This window comes from Puma concolor, chromosome C1 (assembly GCF_028749965.1).
Source record: "Puma concolor isolate L17-30 chromosome C1, mPumCon1.1.hap2, whole genome shotgun sequence".
In the NCBI taxonomy this organism is placed as follows: domain Eukaryota; kingdom Metazoa; phylum Chordata; class Mammalia; order Carnivora; family Felidae; genus Puma; species Puma concolor.
The window spans coordinates 120688561-120708863 of record NC_141674.1 but is presented as its reverse complement, the minus strand read 5'-3'; positions in this window follow the sequence as shown (position 1 = coordinate 120708863).

Below are 20303 nucleotides of genomic sequence, written 5' to 3'. Positions count from 1 at the left end.
AATAAAATAATTATGCAAAATTTACTCTCCCTCAATTCCCATGTCCACTTGTACATGTGCCACATTATTCCATCAGCCTTTTCTCTTTGGAGTTTCCACCTGGGACTGGTACCCAGAGTTACTCTGGAGAGTATTCTCCTCTACCCATTACTAACTGGGGTTCCCTCTTCCTTGCCCTCACCTGGTTTCCAGAGCCAAGCCATGTAGATCGGGATGGGAGGCAGGGCTGCCCTCACATTGCAATGAGGCCGGAGCTGATCCAAGAAAACTCCAGGGCAGCCACACGGCAGGTTCAAGTCAAAAGGAAAATCCATATAATTCCTCATCTGCTCCTGGCCCTTAGCTGGGAACCAGTTCCTGAGCCTTACCAGACTAAAAATATAGTAATTATAATACTAGTGGTTAGACTTCTTTTCTACCATTCTGCTCCTACCTTTCTTCCATTCACCCCACCCAATTATGGTTGAATTTAAAATATAAAAGGCTGAGAGCCACTGTTTAGGCTGCAAGCATCATAACGGCATGGACTGGAGAACTGAGGGTATATCTGGGAAGGGTGTGAAGGTACTCCACCTTCAAAGGACTGGACCAATTGAGTGGGAGGAATGGCGGGGTTTGGGGCCATCCTGAGGCTGGTTCTCCTGGCCCTGACCCAATGCCACATAAGAGCTTTGGAGGAGCCATTACGTTCTACCCTGTCTATCGTTTGCAGATTAAATTTCCCTAAATAGGACTTCGCACTGAAGACTTTCAGCACTCACCTCTGCTTGCTCTGTCGATAATCCATCAATGGAGGGCTGCTAATAATATGCATTGACACAACAGATTAGCCAGACGAGGGCCCTGTCGGTCGGCTCTTCAAGTCAATGGTAGTAGGATTATCAACCCTGCCATTGACGTGTGTTCCATTCTTCCTTCTCGAGTCCCCTGTGAGATGCCAGAGAGAGCTCCATTCAAACCCAAAGGCTCAAAAAACAAAAGAGTAATCTCAGCGTGAGGGCCTGAAAAAGCAATTTAGATCAAGAGAAATCAGAGGCAACCTAATGCTTCCGTCTCTCTCATCACTGCCTTCTCTCCTCTTTGTGCTAAAGTTGTCATTTGTGGAGAGTTTTGCTCTGAGGACAGAGATGTCAGAACCCTCTAATCTTTTAAACCCAGGGGCTACACAAAGAAGGACAAGCTGCTGTCGCCATGTCCTTATTTTCCAGGTGTCGGGCGAAGTTATGATTATCACCCCGCACGTCTCCCCATTTGGGTAGTGAGCACGTGGCTGTGGATGGGGAGCAAAGGTTTGCCAGAGCTCTGGCCTTTGGAGGACAGGGGACACTGACTTTTCAAGGGGCATAGTTGAGAGCCTGCTGGCCTTTTCCTCTTGGCCGTCTCCTCTTCCGGTGCAGCTTTAGCTGTTGTTGAACATGATGGTTTCAACAGAATGGCGACTCTGCAGTCCCGCAGGTGGGAAGCTGTGCAGATCTCTGGCCTGAGAATGATGTTGGACCCAGGGCTCCGTGATGATGCTGAGCAGGGAAGCAGCCTTGTTCAAGGCAGAAAGCACAGGCACATCTAACACCTAATTTTGCATGGCTGGGGGTGGGGAAGGAGAGGGCAGAGTGACAGCACGGGAACCAAGTAGACAAAGGACCTCAAGGAATGATAGGTAAGGACAGGAAGGTAAGAGGATAGCAAGGGCCGGAGGGGGCCTCAGTGCCCACTGGCTGCACCTCCCGACCCTGACCGTGGTGTGCCTGTTTTTTGTGTACTAACACGATCCCACCTAGCAGGTGAGTTGGGTGGGGGGATGGTGGCAAGGACACCCCCTCGACAAACTGGCAGTGATCACTGTATTAGTCTGCTGGGGCCGCCACAACAGATTCCACAGCCTTGCGGGGCGGGGCGGCGGGGGGTGGGGGTTGGAACAACTGAAATTTATTTTCTCACAGCTCTGCGGGCTGCAAGTCCCAAGAGCGAGGTGTCAACAGCATTGCTTCCTTCCGAGGCCTCTCTCCTTGGCTTGCAGGTGGCTGCCTTCTGGCTGTGTCCTCACATGGTCTTTTCTCTCTACGCGTGTGCCCCTGATATATCTTGGGGTGCCCAAATTTCTTCTTCTTGTAAGGACACCTGTCAGATTGAATTAGGACTCACCCCGGCAGCCTCATTTCAGCCAGTCGCCTCTTTATAGGGCCTGTGTCCAACTACAGTCACATTGGTACTGTAGGTACCGGGTACTAGGGATTAAGGTTTCAACTTATGAAATTGGGGGGGGCGGAGCACAGGGATAGCTCTGCTAGGAGCTGGGAGGAATTAGGCCTCAAAGGATATTTTCCCCAAAGTGGATGCTTACCTTCAAGGACAGGGGTTGCTCAGACAACAAGCATTTTTTTTCTGGGGCAGCTACTAGATCTAGCAAAGAATGCATTTGCCCCAAGAGGTGAGAAAACAAGTTTCAACAGATTCGGGTTTTACAGGCACATTCTAAAGAGACTGATTTTCCTAGACACCATCTTTCCTGACATTTTCAGTAGTTGCCAACAGGCGGACAGTGGTGGGAAGGCCCTGCCCCACTGGCAGACCGGACCCCTCTCTACCACAGCCCTACAGACAACTGTCTGAGACGGTACAACTTCTCCCCAAACTTCGCTCCCTCCCTGCTACAGAATAACATCCCCAGGCCCGTCACCACTTGGCTTGGCTGGCCCTTTTCTGCGCCTGTGGTCTGCTGAGAGAAGAGCGTGGTTCCAGAATGAAGACATGGGGAGCAGATTTGCACCTGACTGACAGCCTGACGCAGAGCCAGCCCAGCTGATCAGCAGAGAAAAATAAACGTGCGCCGTTGGAGGCCAGAGATTTTGAAGCTGTTTGTTACTCAGCCAAAACTGACTAATGGCTGACAGCGATAATAGGAACTGGGGAGCAGGGAGGGTACTGCTCTTTAAGGGCTCAACCTGGGAAGGCTGACCTAGTCTTCCAGTCCCTTCCATTTGGGGATCACCCCCCCTTTCCCACTGGCTGTTACTACGGCTGCTTGTTTTTAGGTGCTCAGCCTTGGGACACCCTATGCTGCAAGATGAACAGCGTGGCTTGTATTGCTAGGATTGTATCTGCGGCTGCACAAGTTTGAAAACCACCTATCTGGTTTCATCACCCTCACACCGGGTCCTAGAGGCTTGCCTGTTAATATTGGCTGAGCCAGAAGTAAAGTTTCCAGTCCCCGCCTCACACCCTTCCTACATGGCTTTCCTGGCTCTGCCCACAGCCGCTGCCCCAGCCCCCGAGGGTTCATATGCTCTCAACAGGCATCTCTGTGAACGATTCCTGAGAGAACTTCGGGGCATTGGGGCACATGCGAATATTAAAGGCTTATTTTTGGACTTTAAGTTGGACAGAATCAGACTAATCACCTCCTTGGTATGTAACACTCTGTCATCACTGGTCCCTTAGAGGCTCTCGTTTGTTTATTTGATTATTTAATTCAGCAATATAATGATCACTGTATTCATTTCCTACTGCCGCCGTAATGAATTACCACAAACTCAGTGGCCTTAAGAACAGGCATTTGTTTTATCTTAAAGTTCTGAAGGTCAGAATTTGGAATTTGAAACGAATCTTACGGAGCTAAAATCAAGGTATTGGCATGGCTGCCTTCCTCTCTGGAGGCTCTAGGAAATCATCTGCTTCCTTGCCTTAATCCAGTTTCCAGACCCCGCCCACATTCCTTGGCCTGTGGCCTGTTCCATGTTCAAGGCCAGCAAAGGCCAGTGAGTCTTTCTCATGTCATATCACTCTGATACTGACTCTGGTGCCTCCTTCTTTCACATGTAAGGAGCCTGGTGATGAGACTGGGCCTGCGTGGATCATCTAGGACCATCTCCCATATTCAGATCCTGAACTTAACCAGGCTGCAAAGTCCCCTTTTGCCATGTAGGGTGACAAATTCACAGGTTCTGGGGATTAGCCCATGGACATCTTCGGAGGGCCGTTATTCTGCCTCCCACAGTTACCCAACCCAAGAACTAGACACAACTTATGTGCTCATCTGCTCTGCCAGAGCACCACTATTCTGACTCATTTATCATTCCCTTGACTTATTCTATATAGTTTTATCATATATATCTATGAATTTAAAGTGTATATGAAATACATATGACAAATATATCATATATGATAAGGCTATATATAAACTATACTTGTGATAAAATTATATATAAATACACATAAATACACACATACATGTGTATACACATCTACACACATAATATGCAAATATATGTAAATATATATGCATGTATAACATATATGTAAATATATGCATCACACATCTATGTATATACACACATATACATGTATCCACATATGGTATACACTATATGTACATAGATGTGTATATATCTACATAGATATATAGACATGTGTAGGTATACATCACAGTTATATGTATACTGAATGATAAATTGCTTCATTATGCTTTTTTTGCAGTTTATAAAAAGGATACCATGCTCGATCTAGTATTTAAAAAAAAATGTTTTTTTAACGTTTATTTATTTTTGAGACAGAGAGAGACAGAGCATGAACAGGGGAGGGTCAGAGAGAGAGGGAGACACAGAATCTGAAACAGGCTCCAGGCTCTGAGCGGTCAGCACAGAGCCCGACGCGGGGCTCGAACTCATGGACTGTGAGATCATGACCTGAGCCGAAGTCCGACGCTTAACCGACTGAGCCACCCAGGCGCCCCTCGATCTAGTGTTTTTAAACTTGCTGCTCTCACTCCATATTCATTAGAAATACTCATCCATATTGTCACATGTGGCTGTAGTTCATTCATTTTTCTTGCTATATCTTCTCCAATTGTGTGACTGTACAAGTTATCCATTATTTGGGCTGTTCCCAGTTTTTTACTATTATGAACAGGTGCTGCTATGAACGTTTTTTTGTGCACAAGTACGACACGTTTTTTTGTGCACAAGTACAAATTTTTCTCATGACTGTTCAGGAGAAGAACTGTTGGCACATAAGGTACGTGAGCATTCGGTTTTGTGAGGCACCTCCTAATTCCACCTGTAACGTCTCAGAGATCCTGTCCAGCCAACCTCAGCCTTCTTGCTTTTGTTAACTGTGGTTCCGCTTTGTATCTCCCTTGTCGCTGATGAGGCTGAATCTTCATATGTTGATTGTCCACCTGTATCTTTCTGCTGTGAAATATTTGCATTTTGCCCATTCTTCTGTTGGATTGTCTTTTTCTTAATAGGTTATAATTCTGCACATTCTGGCCGGGAACCCTTTGTTACTTAAATATGTTGTACGTATCCTCCCACTCGGTGGCTTGCCTTTTCACCTTCTAAAAAGTTGCTTTTATGAATGGAAATGCTTTATTTGAGTATGGGCAAATTTACCTATGTTTCCTTGGAAGGTTTGTGATTTTTGTGTCTTGCCTAAGAAATCCTTCTGCTGTCCCCGAGTCAGAAAGATATTGACACTTCTAAAACTTGCAAGGTTTGTTTTTGACATTTAAGTCCTTCAATCATCTGGAGCCAATTTTTGTGAGTGGTGTTGGATAAGGATTCAATTTCTTTTCTGCTGTATGGATGGCCACTTTTCCTAGTTCCTCTTATTCAATAGTCCCTCCATTCCTTACTGATCTGGGCTGCCACTCCAGCATATATCAAATCCCTCATTTGATGGATCTGTTCCAAGACTTTCTCTGTCCCATTGGTCAGTGAGTCTATCCTTTGCCAATACCACACTGTTTCGATTACCTTGCCTCTACAAGAAGTCCTGATATTTGTTATGGTGAGTCCCTCCTCCCTCCTGTTCCTTTCCCTGTCCTGTTGAACTTCCATTTTATAACAACTTTGTCAAGTTCCATAAAAATTGTTGGTGGAATTTTGATTGGAATTTTATTAAATTACGGATCACTTGGGCCGATTTGACATTTTTACAGTGTTAAGTCTTTGTGCTGCGTAAACATGGCATCACTCTCCATTGATTTAGATCTTCGTTAATGTCACCTTCCTGGAAAGTTTGAGAATTTTCTGTGTACGGGTCTTGTACATCTCCGGGTAAGATAATTTCCAGGTGTTTAAAGGTCTTGCAAAGATCTTTAAAAAAAAAAAAAAAAAAAAAAAAAAAAAAAAAGCTATGTTTTCCGGTTACGTGTTGGTTCTGTATAGAAATAGAGTTAACTTTTGAAAGTTGATCTACTATCACATCGCCTTGCTAATATTTTTTATCATTTCTCATTATTTGACTACAATAAAATGCATTTCTTTTAGGTGTGTAGATCTGACAACTGAAGATGCCTATGTAATCACCACTTCAACCAGTACATAGGACATTTCTATCACCACAGAAATTTCCCTGCCCACTGATACCTCCTGTCCCTTGCCCGCGGGAACGACTGACGTGATTTCTAGTACCATAAATCTTTTGCCACTTCCATAACTTCATACAAATGGGATCCTGTCACAGGAACCCTTTTGGGTTTGGCTTCTTTCGCTCAGTGGTATGTCTGTGAGCCCCCTTGTGGTTCTGTGTGTTTGCTGCCGAGACACTTTTCCTGCCGAGTAATATTCCAGCGAATGAGTATCTCGCTATTTACCCACTCATCGGTTGAGGAACTTTGGAGTTGTGTCTAACTTGGAGTGAGTATTTTTGAAGACGTCCATTTTTCAACTCTCGTAGAACCTGAGAATCACCTCTGAGTCAGACAGTATGTTTATATTCAGTTATAAAAACCAAGCCCAGACAGGTTTCTAGAGTGCCCGGGTCATTTTACACTTCCACAAACAAAGTATGGATGCTTCAGTTATTTTGCATCTCACACCTGGGATGGTCAGTTTGTTTATTGAAAAACAACTTTCAGGGGGCTCCCGGGGGGGCTCCCTTGGTGAAGCATCCAACTGTGGTTCGGGTCATGATCTTGGGGTTCTTGAGTTCTTGAACCCCACATCAGGCTCTCTGCGGTCAGCACAGAACCTGCTCTGGGTACTCTGTCTCCCCCACTCTCTCTGGCCCTCTCCCGCCTGCATTTTCTCTCTCTCTCTCAAAAATAAATCAGCATTTAAAAATAAATAAATAAATAACAACAACTTACCTGCAATATATTACATAAATAAAAGCCACCCACTAATTGAGCAGTTTGATGAGTTTTCACACATGCACACATCCGTGTAACTACCACCATAATCAAGATACAGAGCATTTTCATCACCCCCCAAAGTTGTCACATGACCCCTTTCCACTCAGTCCCTCAGCCCAGGTCTAAGCAATTCCTAATTTGTTTTGCCTTTTATCTTTTTACTTTTAGTCGTTCCAGTGAATGTGAAATCACATCTAGGTATAGTTTTAATTTGCATTTCCCTGATGACTAATGATGTTGACCATCTTTTTTTTGTACTTACTGGACATCTGTATATCTTCCGCGGGAGTGTCTGTTCAAATGTTCTGCCCATTAAAAACAAACAAACAAACAAACAAACTGGAACATTTGCCTTCTTTTTCAAAATTGCTTTGGCTATTCTAGATCGTTTGTATTTTTATGTAAGTTTTAGAATCGGCTTATCCAGTCCTCCAAAAAGGCCTAGTGGGATTCTGATTGGGATGGTGAATCATAGATCATTTCAAGGAGAATTAACACATTAACAGTATTGAGGCTTCCAACCCATGAATATAGTATATTCTCCTTTGATTTTTCTGATCAATATTTTATAGATTGTAGCCTAGAGGTCTTGTTATAAATTTTATTTCGAAGTATATTTTGTATATTTATTTCTAAGTGTATGCTATTACAAATAGTATTATTCTTAAAAGTTTATTTATTTATTTTGAGAGAAAGAGAGCATATGTGTATGCGTGAGTGGGGAAGAGGGAGAGAGAGAAAGGACACAAAGAATCCCAAGCATGGGGCTCAATCTCAGGAACTGTGAGATATTGACCTGAGCCGAAATCAAGAGTTGGATGCCTAACTGACTGAGCCACCGAGGCGCCCCTAAAAGTTTATTTTCTAAATGTTCATTGTTAGTACATAGACATGTAATTGATTTTTGGGTATTGGCTTTACATCCCACAACCTTGCTAGATAAACTCGTAAGTTCCAGATTTTTCACTGATTCCTTGGATTTTCTATGTTGTTAATCATGTCTTCAAATAAACACAGTTTATGCTTTTGTTCACCATCTTAATGTCTTTCAAGTCTTACAATGTGCTGGTTCTCTGTCGTGCAACAGCACTAACTAGAATTAAAAGGGGGCAGCCTTGTGTTGTTCTGATTTTAAAGGGGATATTTCTAGTGTTTCCCCATGTAGGATGATGTTTGCTGTAGGGCTCTCCTTTTGTAGATATCCTTCAGGTCTCGCAATGTTTAATTCTATTCTTAATTTACTGAGAGTTTTATCAATAATGGGAATTAATATTTTTTTTTAATTTTTTTTTCAACGTTTATTTTTTTTGGGACAGAGAGAGACAGAGCATGAACGGGGGAGGGGCAGAGAGAGAGGGAGACACAGAATCGGAAGCAGGCTCCAGGCTCTGAGCAATCAGCCCAGAGCCTGACGCGGGGCTCGAACTCACAGACCACGAGATCGTGACCTGGCTGAAGTTGGACGCTTAACCGACTGCGCCACCCAGACGCCCCATTATTTTCAATGCTTTTCTTGATCAGGGGATATTAATCTGTTTTTTCCCCTTTAGTCTATCAAAAAAATGAATGATACCATAGCTTTTTAAATATGAAGCCAACTTTGCATTTCAGCAATAATCCAATTTGATCATAATGTATCATCTGTCTTATACGGCGTTGGATTTTTGGTTTGTTAATAGTTTAAAATTATTTGCACCTGCATTTTGAATAACATGATCTTGTCAATTTTACTTTCTCCCGCTATCCTTCTCCTCCTTTTATATCCAGACTATAGTGGCCACCTAGAATGGATAGGGAAATTACCTGGGAGAACTTGTAAACAATTGGAATGATGTGTTTCTTGGGATTTACGTGATAAATAGCAGTAAAACTCTTGAATGTTTTCTGTGCGGGAAACTGTGTGAAGCAGATAACCGCTGCCTCTATATCTACACTCATTATCAGACTATTCAAACATTCTGTGTGAATCAGGTTTGGAAACCTTTACTTTTCTAGCAATATGTCCGCTTCTTCTAATTTTTCAAATATATTGGCATAAATGAGTTGATAGCATTCTCATATATTTTTAAGAGTGTTTAAACTCTGTTTCAGCCCCTGATTTCTAAAGGGGCTATTAAGAGGAGGAAAATATTGTCTCCATTAGGACCTATTAGGATAGACAAAACTGAGTGGCTCAAACAAGGCAAGATCTTGGGATGGATGAATCACAGCATTCACCGGGGGAAGGAAACAGGAGACCTGCATGGTGTGTGTGTGCACACGTGTATGTGATACCAGTGGGATTTGAATCCAGACAGAATCTGGTGCCAGAATACTTAACCATTACGTTAACGGTTATACTGAGATGGTAGAGAAGAAGAAAAAAAAGATACAAAGGACACACTTCTCCTGTGTGTGTGTGTGTGTGTGTGTGTGTGTGTGTGTGAAAATACAGCGTGGAAGTTTCTTCATCTCTTTTTTTTTATAATTTTTTTAAACATTTATTTACTTATTATTGAGAGACAGAGAGACACAGAGCATGAGCAGGGGAGGGGCAGAGAGAGAGGGAGACACAGAATCTGAAGCAGGCTTCAGGCTCCGAGCTCTCAGCACAGAGCCCGACGCGGGGCCCGAACTCACAAACTGCGACATCATGCCCTGAGCTGAAGTCGGATGCTTAAGCGACTGAGCCACCCAGGCGCCCCTCCTCATCTCTTTTAAAATATATGCCAAGCTTTTCAGTGGAAAGGAATTTAGCTTGGATCCAAAGGGGTAGACCAGGCCCAATGGGTGTTGAATATAGGGGGGAGTAAATTCTGGCTCAACGTAACACTTAGAGCTACCCAAGGAAAGCATGGGTTGTGTCACAGGCAATAAGTTTATCGTCACTGAAATTATTTAAACAGAGACTTGGAAAGTGGTTGTCAGGGTTGTTTATTCAGTCTCGAAACATTTATTAAGGATCCACTAGGTCCCTGGCATCCTGCTAGGTGTAGGGAATACAGAGACTCATAGGAGATGGCTCCTGTTCCAGGACAGCTAGAGATCCCATGGACAGTGAGAGTCATCAGCTCTAGAAATGATGCAGGCCCGGCTCTCAAAGAATTTAGCTGAGTTCATAGGAGCTGGTTAAGTACATAAAACTCCATGATGTATTTACGTATTTATTCATATCGTATGATATGCTAATTCAGGAAGGGTCAAGATCTTGTTTAATCTGAGAGTCAGAAAACACAAATGGATTATTAGCAAGTATATTGGGTAGGAACTCAGAGACCTGGGCTCCAGGTTTAGTTCTGCTACTACCTAGCCCTGTGACCTTGAGCAAGGGATGCGCCCTCTCAGTGTTTCTGGTTTCCTACCTATAAAAGGAGACCACTGAACACACTTTAACATGTATTCATTATTATTATTTTTATCTTACTATAGAGCCCTTTTGCAAATGAAATTTTAGGGTAAAGTGTAAATACGTAACAAGCACCTATAAAAGCCTGTAGCATTATGTGCAGATCTGAATCCTCAACCCCTGGGGACCTCCCTCTTCACACATTCATAGCCACCTCCTCCAGTGGCTCCTAAGGACACTTAGTAGAACCTGTAGGATTCCTCAAAACATAGCTGCAAACCAGTGAACCAGATGGTCTCTAAGCTTTGTATAAGCCTTGATATTTTAAGCCTATGAGTCTATTGTTTTGTCTAGTCCAGGAAGCCTTCTTAGAAGTGGAGTGTTCTGAGTGAATTCTGACAGATAAAATAAACCCAGGACATCGGTCAACCGAAAACAAGACCGTCATTCTAGCCACGAGATGTGCGAGTATTTTTCTCAGCTCTGTAAGTATGTGGCTTCCACGGGGGGCGGAAGCCTCTTGGGCATGTGAATTTGCATCTCAACCTCTACTGCTTGGTACCTATGTGACTTTCAGTGCGTTGCTTAACCTCTCTGAGCCTCAGTTTCCTTTTCTGTAAGATCGAGCCACTGACACTATGATGGATTGTTGTGAGTATGGAGAGGGTGGGGGATATGTTTCTTATCAAACCTCACAGTACAGTTGCAGTGAGTCAAGTGCCCACGATGTGAGAGCTGATATTATATATCAGTTTCTCCAGAAGACTCCTGGGAAGGTCTCTTTCCACCCCTCGCTCTGACATTTCCCAATTACACAATCTCTTCTGGCATTTCCACAGCCTTTGAAATGTCTGCAGTAGGGGTAGTCTGCCCTTCGCCTGTGCCATATTTGATAAACACACATACTTGCGACATGTGCCTTCTGCCTTCAAGTATAAACACTTCTCCATTATTCATCAAAAGTATCATCTCGCAAGATCAGCCATAAAAAGTTCCTCACATTCGTTCACACAAACAGGTTTTTGAACCCTTTCCAGAAATAGAAATTGCAGAAGCAGAGGCAAAGGCGTGTTATTGTTTGTAGGCCTTTAAATATTGCCTCACAAAACCACTTTTCATCTTGTTCTCAAAGGGATTAACTTCTGAGCAGTGGGGATTAACTGATGTCAGGTTAGAAAAGCAGTCAACACCAGGGTCGACCAGCCTGACAAGATTAGTCCCCAAATAAAGAATTTACAATCTGTTTTAAGACTGTGTAACTGTAACTTCCTCCAAAAGCTTTCACTACCTTGTGAATGGAAGCAAGTTCCCGAGGCCGAAGGGCCATATGGCTCACAGGCAGGCCTTGAAGTGAGGAGGGGGAGGCAGTGCGATGAGTGGACCTTTCCCCCCATGGCTGCCACAAGGAGGGGGCCACATTTGGGCACCACATCGGTGGAGGGACAAGGAAGTGATGAGCCCCCTCTACACAAAAGCCCCAGCAAAATGGCAAAGGCCACCACCCTTAGGAGTGACACAACAACTTGTCCTGGATGGCCAACACGAGCTCCCTTGTGATGAAGTCGGGCCTATGCCCTCTCCCTCCATCTTAACACTTACCCACACTTCCCACCTTCCAATGTCAAACTCCGCTCCTGAATACTCAACGTCAGAAACCTCCTGTCCACGGTGCAGTGCTTCCTCCTGGGCCCTTCTGGGCGGCCTGGTCTCAGTCAGAGGGCTCCCTTCAGGTCTCCTGGCTCCTGTCTCTATGTGTCCAGTACCATGTTGGGCTTGGCAAGGGTAGGCATGGGACTCAGTCTATAGGCCCTGGACTTGAATCCCAGCTCAGCCTTGCGTCAACTGATCTAAACCTCAGTTATGTGCAAAATGAGGATACCAATAGTACCGACTTTATAAAATTGTAAAAGACTTCAGTGAGATAATGCATGTGACACACACAGTAAATGTTCAGTTAAGAAAGGAGGAGCTGGGCAGTCATCACACCCCATGCACTCAGTAGATACGAGACGAATGTGTGCCAACTAAATGTATGAATAAAAGGCTCCCGTTCTGGGTTGAATTGTGCCCCTCAGCAGAGTACGTGTTCGAGTCCCAACTCCCAGGACCTCAGAATGTGGCCTTGTTGTGGCCTTGGAAATGGGGTCATTGTAAATGTAATTAGCTAAGAGGTAAATGCAATTAGCTAAAATGGTCATATTGGGCCGTACAATGGCTGATGTCTTTATAAAAAGAATGTCATGTGAAGAGACAGAGATTCAGGAAGAAGGACAGAGGAAGACAGGCAGAGATTGGGTTATGCATCTGTAAGCCAAGACAGGCCGAAGATTGCCAGCAAAGCACCAGAAAATGGAAAGGGGCGAGGAAGGACTCTTCGCTAGAGCCTTTTGGAGGAGTGTGGCTCTGCTGACGACTTGGTTTTGGACTTCTAGCTTCCAGAATGGTGTGACAATAAGTGTCTATTGTTCCAAGTCACCCAGTTCATGGTGCTTTATTATGGGCAGCCCTAGGAAATTAATGTAGGCCCCCACAACCCACACACAAAACACTTCTTGCCATGCCTGCTCCCATCCTTTTCCATCTTCTTTGCCTGGCCTCTCTGCCAGGACCAAACCCAGTGTTGCACGCACCGTAAAAGGCCCATAGCCGGGACAACAAGACATGGTTGACTAATTGGTCCGAATCCAATGTGAACATTCATAGAAGTCTCTGTCGCTGTCCCAGGTATGTGTCAGAGGTGCAGGAGAGGCTGGTGCGTGAGAAGTTTCAGGAGAGCTGGCCTGTCTTCATTTCCTAAGTGCCCCCGACAGGTGCTTGCCTTCAAAGGCTCTGTCAACATCGGCTTCCTCTTCCTCTGCTCCCTCTTCTGATTTCCTCTTGTAGTCATTCCTTCATCTGGCCATTCCATAATCAGCGTTAGAGAGGATGACCCCCAAATACTGAGTGACCAATGAGCATACACTTCATCACCTAAGCAGATGGTAGCATTACTGAGGGCCATCTCAACACCACCCCCCTCCCCCCCCGATATATCATACCACCAGTTAGGGAGAATTGATTTCTTTTTCTTCTCTTTGCATGTATATTTTCCTCCCAAACACAAATAGCAATCCAGTTGCCCCATAATTAGATTGGATTATGGAATAATTACAACCTTGTTTGCTCTCGGCAGATTACATGGTAATTATACTTGGCATTACCATGAAGAACCAAGAAATTCCAACGATGTCATTACATGGTTATTTGTACAGTACAATGCAGCAGTGTAATTATACATGCAACATTTGTTCCCCAATAGGAGGATGATTAAAACAATGCTAATGCTTCAAAGTGTTGATTAGGCGCCAACATGATATGACATTTGCAATGTGAGGGGGGTGTCCGTTTTTTAATTTTTTTAACATAGCAATATCTACCTTCCCCGAGACTCTCTTGCGACTACCTTCGTAGGCTGTGCTGCGGTCGGGAAGGTGAATGTGACCATACACTCTGCCCTCATGGGTCTTTTGGGCTCACGGTAGCTGGGGGACCACAGTCCACCTTGAAAACCAGAGGTAGCTGGCCCTGTATCCCTCAGCGGGAGAACTGCTTAATTGTATTGTGCTACTTTGCGAGGTTGTCTTTCTGAAAGCCGCCATGGTGGAGGAGGCACGGGCCGTGGAGCACGGAGAGAGCACGTGTGGTTGCGTTGTGTTGTGTGCCCCTCTGCACAAGTCAGACAAGGCCCAGAGCCCGCCTGTGTGCACGTGTGGTGTGATTGCAGAAGCTGATCATTGTGTAGCACCTGTGTGTCAGCCGCTTTCTTCACGGTCCTTCATTCATTCTTCCAGACAGCCTTCTGAAGGTCCAGCACACATTCTCACCAGCGAAATGCACAGCTCTGGTATCCACAAGAACTTGACTGTGGTCAAAAAGCATCCTGTGCTCCTCTAGTCTCTTTTTCTTGGCGCTAAAAAGAAAGGGAATTATGGGAAGAAGGCTGGAAGTTAGACAGCCATCTTCCAGCAAATGAGTCATCTATGTTCTTCTCCATCTGTCCATCTGTCAGAATTGCCATGGAAATCATTGTGTGTGTGTGTGTGTGTGTGTGTGAAAACTGTATACTCAGGTAGAGAAGGATCATTCTTTAGGCTGATGGGGGGTGTCAGTGAGTCTAGGAAGGAAGTAGAGGTGAGTAAGGGACGGACTAGGGGTGGTGGAGAGGACACCGAGAAATGAAACCAGTTGTGTGAGCAGTTTACAGGCCACACGGTATTTTTGCAACCCAGTGATCTCTGCAAGCTATCTGGAAGCCTGCCAAAATCCGGGTCCTGGCAGACGCAAAGATCACTTAACAAAAATCCGGGAAGCCAGAAAAGTTGGGTCAGTTAGAAGTATAGAAGTTTGAATGAGGAGGTTGGTCTTACCCAAAGCAATTGGGTGTGTAGGGAGCCCACAGCAGAGGGGAGACTGCCCAAAGAGACAAAGCCTCGGGACAACAAGCCTTATGGTGCTGGAGAAGACAAAGGTCCCCTTTGACTCAAGTACTATGTGCTACAGAAAACCAAAAATCATTGTAGAATGAGAACATTTCTTCAGTCTCCAAATACTTTTGAGAAAGTTTTTATTTGTTTTTTATTTAATTTTATTTATTTATTTATTTTGAGAAAGAAAGTTTATTTATTTATTTATTTTGAGAAAGAAAGAGCATGTGTGAGCTGGGGAGGGGCAGAGAGAGAGAGAGAGAGAGAGAGAGAGAGAGAGACTTTCAAGCAGGTTCTACACTGTCAGCACAGAGCCCGACGCGGGGCTCGATCCCAAGAACCATGCTGTCAAAACCTGAGCCGAAATCAAGATTTTGGCTTGGATACTTAACCAACTGAGCCATTCCGACTCCTTGAAAAAATGTTTTTCTGGACAACTTTGGAATGAATATATATACACACTCACATACCTATATATGTATATTTATATTCCATTATATAAGTATTCCACTATATATAAAATATATATATGATAAATATTTACATAATTTACAACATATAAGCCTAAACTGAGCCCAGCTGTTCAGATGGCATGGAAGTTATGATGGAATGCCTGGTGGATACACAGATGTACAGACGGTTTCCAGGGCTGGGAATGGCCGAGTGTAAACTCCACAGGGAAATTTTCGTCTGTGCATTTCACAAGAGAAACTCAGGGGCTTCAGGTTTGAGCTGGGCTGAGTGGATTGGTAAATGGTATAGAGTCCCACCAGATTTGGGGAGGGGAGAGTAGGCAACAGGAAGGCCAGGTTTTAGAGCCCCCTCATCACCTGGCGAGGGGGAGGGCAGGCAATGTCTACTCTGTTGGCAGTAGCAGATAGGACCTCCCACCAGGAGCGCGTCTTCTAGTCCTATATGCCCTGGGTGATTCTTGCGTCTATCCTTCATTCTCGGTTTCTTCTGTTGGAGAGGCAGTGCCGCTGTGCAAAGTGGATATAGGGGCCCTGGAACCCGACAGATCTAAGCTCAGATCCCAGCTCTTTCACTGGGTTGTGTGATCTTGTGGAAGTCACTTAGCATCTCTGAGGCTCGGCGTTCTCCCCTGTAAAACAAAGCGAAACATACTTGCTCCACGGTGCCCTGGTGAGGACTACGCGGGATAACTTAGGTAAAGTGCTTTCCGTGGTTTTCAGAACACGGTCCAATGCTCGTGAAATAGTAACTGTAGTTATTTTACATACGGAATTCAAGTGGGGTAAGCTAGATTTGGATAGATTCAGGGAAAGGACCTAGAACAAAGGAGCCCCAGATGTCAGGAATGGGGGCTGCCATGGCTGCTGGAGATCCTGCTGACCATTAGGGCCAGGTGCTGGGGTCCCTTGCAAAGCATCGCTTAAATCTAATGCATTACCTAGCCAGTTGCCTCATTTCTTGCATCTTCTTTAGCCTATGGATAAATTCCTAAACACTAAAAAAGACCAAAGGACACCAGAGGGGTTTCTGGAGACTAGTCTGACTCTGTAAGAAGAAGCTGTTGGCTCTAGAGCAAGTTTCTTAGAGGTTCTGGCCTCGGTTTCTCCAACTGTAAAATGAAGGGTTTAAATTGGATAGTTTCTTAGGTCCCTTCCAGCTATAAAATTTTATAACCCTGAGAAGGATTTTTTTTCCCCCTTCCAGGAAATGTGCCCACATTGTATATTTGAGATGAGGTTAGTTTTACTGAGCCAAGCTTCCTTCTGCACATCCATATGCATACTATAAATATACACATAAGGATATGTATACACAGGCATTGAAAGAGGAAATTGTCCCTACACCTCAGTGCTTTCAATTGAGCCATCAAGTGACTCAGGTATTTATGATGGGGAGAAAAATATGTGCACTGTTTTCTTCTCTCTGGAGGACTGTGCCGGAGCTCCGCCGGGATGTTAAGACGCGCGTTGGGAGAAAGAAATGAGATTTTGAGATGGTGATGGCTGCACGGAAAACGATATAAATGATCTCCTCTCTGGTCCCATATTTCCATGTACGAACAGAGCCTGTCCTCTCAGACAGAATGTTTGATGGGTGCCACTAATCGACGCCCCCTTCTCTCAAGCTCTTCAACCCTCCTAGTATTTGAATGGGTTTGACCCCCTCTCACGCCTGCATCCCCCCAACTTCTGTTCTGGTGGCCTGTCAATTTCTTTCTCTGTCATTCCTGCAGCCACTGCTTATTGGGCCCCTTCAGTGAAACGCTTATTGTGTCTTAAGTGCTGTGGCTGCTGTCGCGGATAGGACAGACCCCGTGTTCTCCCTCCGTACTCGAGCAGGGCTGCGTTAGTTGAGATAAAGCTGCCACCAAAGCTCTCATTGTTTTGATAGAATAAGTTCTTCTTGGCTTCTGTACTATCAATTCAGTGTGGCTATTTGGCAGGCAGCCTTCCGCAGAGGCATTCAGGGACCCAAGCTCCTTCCACCTTGTGGCCCTGCCCTACGCTAGGGATGCCATGTTCCTTCTTGCATTTGGTAGATGGATAGAGTGTGAGCACGGAGAAGGCCCACCCACGTGTGAACCATTTTAGGTCTAAAGCGTGACTCTCTTCTCTTGTGCTAACACACATCCACATCTCCGTCCGGACTCGGGGTGCTGGGAACAATGTACAGGATGAAAGGGGAACACGAATATTCAGTGGAGAGATGTTTAAGAAGTGCTTTGGGGACAATGAAAGGGGAGGGTCTGAGTGCTGGAGCTGCCCTCGCCTGGGGGGACAGAGATGGCCTCTCAAGGAAGCAAATAGCAGTTAACCAGGTACAGGAAGGTGGGGAGTGGGAAGGCAGAGGTCCTGACTGAGCATTTTCCCCACGGGGGTGGGGAAAGGTGAGACCAGAGAGAAGGTATGTGTGGGTCAGCGCACCATGGCGGAGGGAGCAGTGGGTGGGAGAGTGGGAGAGGGGGGGACCGCAGACCATGGAGGTTCATGTCAACCTTGATAAGAAATTCTGACTTTGTGCTAAAGATGAAGGAAGGAATGGAAGACTTTTTCGCAGAAGAGGTGAGGCGACTGCCACGTTGAGAGACCACCCTAGCTGCAGGGGAGGGTGTGAACCCGGAGGCAGGCAGATTCACTGGGGGCGATGGTGGTCATCATGGTGGGGACCATGAGCCATGGCCTCAGCTGCTGGCTGTGGGTTGGAGAGAAGACACAAGACTCAAGAGAACATGTAGGCAGTAGACTGTTTAGAAATACCTGTTGGGTTTCTCTGGTCTGGGCCCTCATCCCTCCAACTTGGAAAATCATAATGGCCTCTCAGACATCTTGTTCTCACTTTCTCCACTTCCACCGACAGGCTTCCATAGTGTCAACCTGTCCCCCCCTCTGGGTGAGGGCTCTAAGTTGCAGACAGCACTGTTCTCGGGCCAGTTTAAGGAGGAAGTGATACACTTGTGGGCAGAGAATGTGCACAGAATCATCGGGGATGGGAGAAACAGATTCTAGGCAGGTCTTTTCTGGAGGAGTTCCCAGCATCCCCGACAGAACCACCCGCCAAAGGAGCTCCCGCCCCCGCCACCATGAGGAAGTGGGCACCTTCGCTGTGTCCTCCCCAGCCAGGCCGCCACACTCTGTACCAGCAAAGCATCACCCAGGCCCCGCCTCTTCAGCCCTATGGCTCTGCTCAAACCAAAGCCCATTGCAGGGACACCTGAGCAGGAAAATCAAACCTCAAGCTTGCTCCTAATGGCAACAAAAGCTGGGAAATGTAGTTTTGGGGGAATCTCTGATGGGAAGGCAGGTTTCACGGGACAGAAAATGATTAGCATGCAGAGTATCTAAAGGCTTTGGGGAGCCACAAACGATGGCTGTCACCATGTGGAGAGTCTGGCAGCCTGTTTTTCTTCTATCATTTACAGCTCACAACAGTGCCACTTGAGACATGTCCTGCTCACTCGCAGATGAAGAAACTGACTCAGAGAGGCCGATGGATGTGCCCGAGATCACACAGCAAGCAGCTGGCCCATCACCTGAGCGGGTCCTTTGTCCGTCACCCGAGCCGGTCCTTTCCCCAAGGCATTCGTGGAATTACAATACTTACCGGCTGTTTATTACAGGTATTAATAAACCACTGTGTATTCTGCCCGTCTGGTTTATTTTGCCCAGTGTGGCTTGGCCACGAGGGCAGGCAGCAGCCACTTGTGGAGCTGTACCTTGTTGGCATGCCTGGGCAGGGCTGTGCTGAGCCATCTGTGAAGTCAGGCTGCCTCCTTTTGGAGTTGGCCCTGTTACCGCACAGCCCACAACTGCTGCTCTGGGCAATAATGGCAGAAATACAATCGTTAAATTTTAATTAGGAAGAAACAAGGTTCATTATTAGTTGTCATTCCTCATTGTTTCCTAATTATGCTCATTGCACGATAAAATGAAATACTACATTTCGCTTGCATTGTTCTTGCTCAGGGCTGATGGAGAAGAAAGCCGTACCCTGATCCTTGTTCCTCCTCCCCCTCCTCCCCGCCTCTTCCCTCGTCTGACCTGCCCCTCCATGCGCTCCAAAATGAATAGCTGGGGGAGGGGGGGTGGGGGGTGGTTAAAAAAACCAGGATTCTGGAGTCAGACCAGCCTGGGTTAGAAGGCTGCCCCCACCACTTATCAGAGGTCAGACCATTTACCACATTGGGCTTGTTTTTCCTTTCATAAAATGGAGATCGTAAAACCTTCTTCCTGGGGCTGTAGTGAGGATAATGTTACATAAAATAATATTCCACAAATGCCTGGCACATGAGAGATGGTTCAGTAAGCGCCAGCTACTTTTATTATAATTTTAAGGGTTATCATCAAACTAGGACTCACATACCAAGCTAAGAAGTCCAGACTGATGGTGTAAGTCCCTGAAGGCTTCTCCAGCAGAGTGCCATGACTGGGGGGCGGTGGGAGGGGGGGTCGGGACCCGGGGTTTGGGGTCGTTCATCTCGTAGTTGGTGCAGTAAAGGAGTAAGGGAAGGTATGAAGGAAGTAAATTTGGGGTCAGTGCCCATATAGTTTGATTTAACGGAGCTTCCCAAGAAAAAGATGTGATTCTCGACTTGTTTCTTTTGTGCTCAGGATGGGTTTGCCCTGAGCTCATTGGTGCCATGGAACCGCTGTAATCCTTAGCAGGAAAAGACAGACTGGCTTCAGGGCTGCCCATGGGGTGAGAACAAAATGGATGGACCCGGGGGTCTTAGGTCTGCCCCTTTGGGTCATGTGCCAGCCTCTGCAACAGTCAGATGCGCCAAGGCCTTGAACTTTTTATTTCCCCCACAGTTAATACCTTCATTTAGGCTTAATTATTTGAGGTCCCTGAAATTAAATCCACCTAAGGTGTAGGACATTGGGAGTTTTGCGTTGAGCAGATGCCCTTTTTT